The sequence below is a fragment of the Pomacea canaliculata genome, linkage group LG1 (assembly GCF_003073045.1).
Source record: "Pomacea canaliculata isolate SZHN2017 linkage group LG1, ASM307304v1, whole genome shotgun sequence".
Taxonomy (NCBI): domain Eukaryota; kingdom Metazoa; phylum Mollusca; class Gastropoda; order Architaenioglossa; family Ampullariidae; genus Pomacea; species Pomacea canaliculata.
In genome coordinates this window covers 11,908,043-11,916,313 of record NC_037590.1, presented here as the reverse complement: position 1 = coordinate 11,916,313, position 8,271 = coordinate 11,908,043, and the positions used below count along the sequence as shown (strand labels likewise).

Genomic DNA, 8,271 nt, shown 5'->3' with positions numbered 1-8,271 from the left:
AAACAACCTTGGTAACAGACTGTGCAATATTTGTTAGAAGAATCTGGTGTCACGTGTAATAAAGTTGCAGCTGATGGTCGTAAGAGGGCTTGACAGGTACACGAGGTCTAATTCGCAGGTACAATAAATCTCTGGGTTAGATGGATTGATTAGGTTTATAGTACAGCCGGCGTGCACAACTCCAAGTTTATCATGCTCCAAAGGCTCATTTCATATTACTGATTAGAACCTCGAAATCGCAGAAACAACAAGAAAAAAGGTTGTCGATAAATTTAATAAAGATGTTTTGGCTCGACTGTCGGAGAGTCGCGATTATTGAAGTACAGTCAGTGATGTCGGTCTGGTGTCCAACAGTCTTTGCTCTTTGAAGCATTGCTGAGCAAACCATGGCGGGTTATTTTCTGTCGCTCTTTCGGTGTTTGATTGTCAACTTTTGTTCTAGCACTTCATTTGAGTTATTTGTGGCGTCAGTGTAACGACACAGTGAAACACTTGTACTCGATGTCCCTTCTCTAACTGGACAGGTGGACAGCTCATGGTCGTAACTCTGGCACAATTTTCGAGTAAAGCCGCCATTCGACTATAGTTTCTATAGTTTGCTCTCTTCTTCCTCTCCATCATAGTATCTTTCTCTCTCGCAGGGGTGCGGTCTAAAATTACATCATTGTCTAGAATTGCTCGGCATGGTGGAGGTATGTGGCAAATGCTTGTGCGCAATATTTTTTTTCTTTTAGCTGGCGCCACCGATGACTTTTTAAAACACAGAAAAGTAGATCAGAGAGTGTTAGTTGAAAAACATATACTGTACCAGTGAAACAGCCTACAACGTTCTAGTCAATGAAAAGAATTCTCCAGGTGAGGATCGGCCGAACTGGTCTTCGAGAAGTTTCATGCAGACGCCACCCACCTCTAAACATCGCCGTTATCTTTTTAAATGACGTCATAACGTATTTGCTTGTATCTGCGAAAATGTTGACAACAGAAAGATTTTGTTAAGAACTTGTGGTTCAGTGTCAGTGTGCAAGGTGTGCGCAGTGAGGAAAGTGCTAGCAACTTATCGACTCCACTGCCAGGTGTTTGTCAAAACGTGACGTCATCAACGACAGGTGACTTCGTGGAACGTGACTTTGACCCGTGCTACGTCACTGTCGCCATGACTTAGGTTCGTTCACACAGGTGCGAATGTGTGCGCGTGCGTGTGTTTCTGGCGTTTGAGCGGACGGAGAAGACAGGTGGACATACTACTGACGTGTGCACGTGTGTGTGTACGTGTGTGTGCGTGTGTGTGTGTACGTGTGTGTGTGTACGTGTGTGTGTGTGTGTGTGTGTGTGTTCTCCTGTGTTCACGCCAGTATTTGCATGTGCGCGCGTTTTGCAGACACGGGATCTTAAGGATGACCCGTGAGTAGGTTGTCTACACACAAGGTCTGTGTGGGAAGCAGATTGATTATCGTGCTCCAATCTACATCGCCTTTCGTCTGCTGCAGCTGCCTCCACTACCCAACCCTCACCTCTGCAGCTGTTGTCGTGGGCCCTGTTCGGGTGGTGACTGACTTCCACGACCACTGCCGGCGTGTCGTCCCCACCAAAAATACTCGACAACATAGTTTGACTTGCTGGGAAAATTAAGATTAGCAATGCGTGTTGATCGTTTATATGTGTCTTATAATAGACTGATGAGGTCATCGTGAAGCAATCATAGATAAATGTAAGTAACAGGCGAAGGAATAAGAACAATTGTTGTGAAAGCCTGAGACTGGACACATCCCACTGCACTCCCCTAAACTTGACTGTCAAGTCGTTACTGGGGGGACGGGGAGGGTAAGTACCCATGATTCGCCGTCTGTCGCCAACATGTGTTCACAATATGTTTAGTGCCGAGCTTTACTTTAGACACTACACTGCATCAGTAACTCGCTGTACCTAATGGAACCTCCAGAAACTATTCAAAAGGACTAGGACCTTGACAGTTCCTTCACTCTATCATCGAGATTGTGTGCGGTGTCCACTCAGGTGAGGGACAAGCTTCAATCCAAGGCATTGTGACGACAGGGCAGCGACTCAAGGTGCGGTTGTCACCAGGTGGAAGCACGTGAGTTCGTCAACCTAAACCAACCTGCTCCCAGACGGGTTCGTAGGCTTCCAGCTAGCAGCCCCCACCTGCAGTCCACCCCTGTCCTCAGAAGATAATGGAGCAGTGTATGTTCGTTATCATACACAACCCTGTAATGGTGTAGATAAAAGGCAGTGACAGTGGAACCTGAAAAACATCGCCGGCGGGGCTGGAAATAGTGGCATTTGGAAGAACGATAACCGACATTGTCAGGTTTGTAGCAACAGTGGCATCATAGTGTGTTGTTGTGCTCCTCAGACCGACACCACAGTGGATAAATGACTTGGCCCACGTGGACCTCCACTCAAGGTCTGTCACACGAAGAGCCAATAGGTAAGTCGTACACTTGTCACTTGGGACACTTTGAATTCCTTCCAACTGAAGTTGATGTTGAACGCGTGTTGAAGTCCTCCCCTCGCCGTTTCTACTACGTGGCTGTTAGATTGTCTTAGATACAGGAAGCTTTGCCATCAGGGCCTGTAGTCGTGAGGTCCGTTATCTCAGGGTCAGCTTTGGACACAACCCGTTGTGGGATCCTATAACTGGAAACGGATGAAGGATTTAGAAGTTAGCAATGAGAATATAGAATATAGAATGTAGAATATAGAAGTCCCGTCTTCCCTACGGTCCTGTAGCTATGGCTACAGAAGACCTGAAAGAGCGGTAGGTATGGGACGGTGGTCAAGTAAGCGGATGTACCTCTGGTTCACAACTACCGCCCCAGAGGGGTAGGAGGGGATATACTCACTCATTTTATTGCACAGAGAAGGAAACAAGTTGTCGTTTGTATGTTTTTGTGTACCAGAGCCTCGTCGTTGAAAAACTACCAAAACTAACGAACTGTGGCTTAAGCACGATGTGAATAATGTGTAGGTATGTAGGTACGGGGAGTGTGTTCTTTATAACATGTTTGAGCGGGTGCACTATGGTAAGCGTGTGCTTGTAACACCGAGGTATCAACAGAAATTTTTTTAAAAACCTCTCAAAAACAAAATACTCTCCCTTTTATTTGTTTCCAAATCTTTACTCTCAAAGTAGCCTTTACCTTGTGAACGAAGAGAAGCATTCAGACAATCCTAAACCTTCTTTAAATTTACAATACGATTTTCACTGTTTCTTGACAATATTTTCGTGCAAAAGAACGCATTAAAAAACAATTCGTGATAATATATAAGATGATCACTTAGAACAGCCATGATGTGTATCTTGCCTGCCCATAGACAACATTTCTGTTATATTTTATCAGCAGCACACCCCTTCTATGGCCTGCCTTACTCTTCATGCTTCGTCCTTTTCTCGCGACTGGACCCGAAAGTCGTAAACTTTTGTCCTGTATGTAACCCCAGTCATGATCACAAATAAACTTTTAATATTAAAGGTGTCGTGAAAATGTATCTACTTTGTAATTCAGACAAGAAAGCCACATGCCCTTGTCCCGGTTACCCCACAACAAAGCAGTAATTAATCCTGTTGCCTTCTGACGAAAACCTTCACCGGGGTAGCAAGTGCGCTGCGCCTGTTGGTTCCTTTGTGAAGGAAACTTATGATAATAGTTTTGTTTGTTCATGCTCCTCCCCTTGTCATTGTTACCCTTGGTTCTCTCATCCTTAAAGTTGCAGAAACGGGAGGGAGTGCGCGGCGGCAGGTAGACAGGTAGACAGGTATACAGGTGTACAGGTGTACAGGAAGTAGTTTCAAGTTCCGTCAGAGGGAGGACAGCAGCTTAGACGTGTGTTGCTAGAGAGAGCAGCAGGATGTTTGTCACTTCTAACTGATTTGACAGAAAATTTGAAATACAACACAAGAAAAAGTTGGTGTGGGGGCAGGGGGTGAATAACTGACAAAATGAGCTTTTATTGCACAAAATGCAAATTTAGCTTGAGTAATTTGATTCTAATTTATTTAGATGAAAAGGTAAACAGTTAAATTAATGATCTTAAATCAGTTTCTTTAGTAAAATAATGTTAAGTTTTTTTTCTCCTTTTGCCTTAAATAATGAACGAGCTAGGCAGCACAACCACCTGCTACCACTTCTCAAAGTCCACTGGCAGCTGATTGAACACTCGTTACTCTTTACTCAAAAAACACAAGTCACTCTTTGTTCATCTCTCACCTCTTGGTTACAGTGTACCTCTCTTGACTAATGCCACACAGAAATGTTTGACATTCACCATGTAAGTATATCATGTAGAAGATCAAGTTTGGATATAAAAGTAACTTTGTTTAAATAAAAGCGCGGACTTGAAGACTAAGTGTCCGGCTGGTACAGGCTTGTCTTACTTCACACCTGACAGGTAAATATGACCAAGAAGCGGTCAAAGAGAAGAGGTATTTCACCCGCCTGCTGACAGAGTCAAGGAATCGGGGTGTCGGATGTACCCATGTTCACAGGTGGACGGATGTGTATTCTCTCGCCCGGACTAGACTATATTTTTCTCAAAATGTTTTGGCACTGATCTGCGCATGTGCGAACATTGCAACGCGATTGCCGACAATCAGTCCTTGACCTCAAACGAAGTTTTTTTTTTTTTGGCTTTGTTTGGCTTATGCTTTTTATTTTTTTTGTTTGGTCATTCTGACAAAGCAAAAACCTATTCCTAAACCTAACCCCAAACCCTCATAAACACCAGTCTCTTATTCTCCACACACACATATGTTCGCGCTCACAAACTCTCGATAACAAGAAACATCCACTTGCCTCCCCCACTGTGCTACATTTTGACAAAGGACAAACTAAAAGATGGGATGAGCATAGGTGCCAAAACATCGTATGAAAAAATAAAGCAACCCCCGGATATCAACAGGTGGAGAGATGTTTACCCTCTCGCCAGTATGTTTACCGATTCAGAACTGTCCTATCATCTCTAAAGTCCGAAGTTGGTCACGAGCTTAGCACGAGGGCCAGGAATACATGCATTTGAGGTGTGTTCCTCCGCCTGCCTGATACAGAACGTTACAAATAAACTGTTTTCTTCCATTGTTAACACTTGCAATACACTTCCTCTCCATCCATTCCGTAAATAACCGCTAGAATTCCACCCACGCCCTGCAGGTAACCACAAGAAATGGACGTGTGGTCTCTGGCGCTGGCCTCAGACTTGCTGGATGGAGCGACCTGAGGTCACAGGCGTGTTACAAATGGAAGTTCTTGGGATTGTAGAATTGGGGTGTGGAGGACGATGATGAGGGGAAAAGGAGATGGAGAGGTGTTGAGGAAATCGCTGGAGCTTCAGATGGCCGAGTTATCTAAAGCAGAGACATTTTTCATCTTGTCCTCTGAACATTACCATAATCTCTAAAAGTATTGGAAAAAAAAAACTTCAAGCAAGACTTTTATAATTCCCGGAGCCAAGTTTTGTGAAGGTTTTCTCTCTCCCCTCGCTAGCTCTCTGCCTGTTAGACTGGATGAGCAAGTCGATGATTTCTGTGATTCACGGCTTGGCCTGACTGGTTGTGGACACCAGGGAGCTACTACATCTCTCCTGGCAGCCAACGACAACACCAGGGTTCTAGCGACCCGATGACAGCGATGACAGATGTTGCTTGGCCCGGACTGGGGCCTCGTCATCAGTGCTAACATCGAAGCAGGTGTGGCGTACATGCTACGGTAAAAGACGAAAAGGACGGTGAACATTGTGTTCTGATAAAAGACGACCTCACTGAACTCAGCAGCAGCGGCAACAACAACAACAGTTGTAACAGCAGAGAACAGTTGGTCTCTCATCTACGAAATAATGACCACCATCACCATTGTCATGACTTTGACTGAGGGCTGACAATGGAGACAGCGACATGTTGAACGTGAGACAGTTAACTCACCATGGGTTTTGCTTGTGAGTGGTTCATTCCTGTTCACAGAACCATGTCTTTTTTTTTTTTTTTCCTTTCTTTCTTTGCTGTCCGCTGTTCGTCGTACAAAGAAGAGAGGAGGGCGGGGGTAGGAAAGAAGACCTACCACTTGTTTTCGCGAGCGGAGAGGGAGGGCAGCATCCAGACCGAGGGTCATTGCCCCTGTCGCCTCTTGCTGGAGTTCACGTCACGCATCTTAGGTCTTAACAATGCTTTTGTACTGAATGGCTCCAAGGACATGGCACATCCCCCGCACAGAGTCTCGGCTATTAAAGCCAAACGATGCGTGAAACACCGCCCCAACCCCCATTCAGTCCGGCGGAAGCGGGACACTGCACGTCAAAGCCGAAACTTGAGTTTAGGAAGATAGAGAGTTCACATCAGCCAAGATGTTCCCTGATACACCTTACCCCTTCCTCCTCCCACCTCTGTTAGACCCCCTCTCCCCTTTTCCCCTAAAGTCCTTCCCCTCCCTCCACTACCCCGAGGGTGTGTATTCTTTCTCGCGTTAAACGCATGAAACCAATACAGTAGACCAATAATTAAATTTAAGTTTTACACTTTTTAAGTAGACTGCTGACAGTCTCAGCTTCTGTGTCACGCAAGATGCTAAAAACATCACACAGGCTACAAAGCGCCATCTGGCGGCCATCTTTGCATCTTCCTCCATCGTCCTTTGCCTTGGAAAGCTGTCTCTGTGTGCACGAAGGACCGTAAAACTTTAGTGTCGAGACTTTACATCAATCGGCTTCTTCGGGAGGAGCGAGGAGGGTGTCGTGTCACTTGTTATTTCCGTGTACTGAGTGACTTCCAGCAGACGGACCGCCAGCTCCCCGCCTCTCGTGAATTCGTGGGGACAGTCACGTCTGGACCGACACAGACAACTTTTACAGGGTTGGTCCGACAGTCCATGTACCCGTTACCGAGCAGTGATCGACTGGGTAGGGTCAGATGTGCCTTTCAGAGGTCACGTGACCTGCGCAACACGCGGTGGCGGAAACACGTTGCGATCCTCGAGTCCGTGTTACGTTGAGTCGTAAAAATGTTTAGTGGGAGGCGGAAACCTTTCAGTGTCGTCATCAAGTCCTCAAGGCGGACAAGATGTTACATCCTGTTTAGCAAAATCGTTTAAGACATATTGTCATTGAAATAACCTGTCTTTTTGATATAACATGAAAAGGCAAGTCGACAGACCGTGTCTAGTATGGGTAAACCGTCCCGTGGTGACATGGCTATGTGAGATGGATGAGCGACTTGCCCAGTGGTGACGCCCGCAGCCTGAGAACCTTACATATTTTCTTACAAAATCGTTGAATTATTTTTGGGAAGCCATGTGGAAAGGAGGACAATTTCTCAGTCTACTAAAGGAAAAAAGTAGAGGTTTTCTGTGGTGTGTGGGAATAAGAAACACATAGCTCATTGGATGCATTTAGAACAAACATGACACAATTATGCAGAACACAACTGAAACACGTATCATAAATGCCATAAAGATCATATGTAGTTAACAAATGGCAGGGAGGACCACAGTAACCAATGTTTTCTCCATTTCATAATTACAGTAGTTTCACTAGACTGGCAGCTGCCATCAAATGAAAGGAAGTCCTGATGGCCTCACCAGAGCAGAGAGGAGGACATGAAGGATGATCAAACATTCAGACAGACTTTGAGCTCACAGCCTGTAATTTGGTTCCAGATATCTCCATGACGACCTGCTTGCATATTAGATATTTCGAACACAAACTCCAGCTTCTGGTCAAAACGGTGAAGCGGCCATCATCACCTAGTTATCCTCACCTGCAGCAACATTTGCCTGCGGATGAGAGGCGGGAGACTTTGCCCTCATCATAAAAACATGATCATCTCTTGGCGCCCTTGCTACTTACATTTCGTCCTTCATCTCGCCGATGATCTCTGTGTTGCCCAACTTGTAAGTTCTCTCACCATTCAGGCACATTCAAAGATAAATGTGTTCAAAGATTTACTTCTGTAATTTAAAATGTCACATAAACCAGACCAAGTAACGGATCCACGTGTTTAGCACGGTACAGTCCTTGAGTATACATCGTTAACGGTTGTACAGGAAGGTCAGGGCTAAAACATTTTTTTAAATGTGAGGGCCGATGACATCTTGCTGAATCGTTCTCTCTCGACTTTAGTAACCAGATTGTGTTTGCGGTCCAGTTTATTAAACATTCTTGCTATTGATGATGGAGAAGGTTTGGAGTCTTATTGCAGTTGGAACTACTTTGTGTACCAAGTCATCCTGTGCGAGATGACCCGCTCACCTGTATGTAATCACCCAGTAA

General features: G+C 45.2%; 1 pseudogene; it reads left to right on the top strand.

Moving 5' to 3' along the window:
- The first annotated feature begins 1,774 nt into the window (after nucleotides 1-1,774).
- The window catches only part of LOC112561710, a 22,138-nt pseudogene continuing 15,641 nt past the window's right edge, over nucleotides 1,775-8,271 (top strand).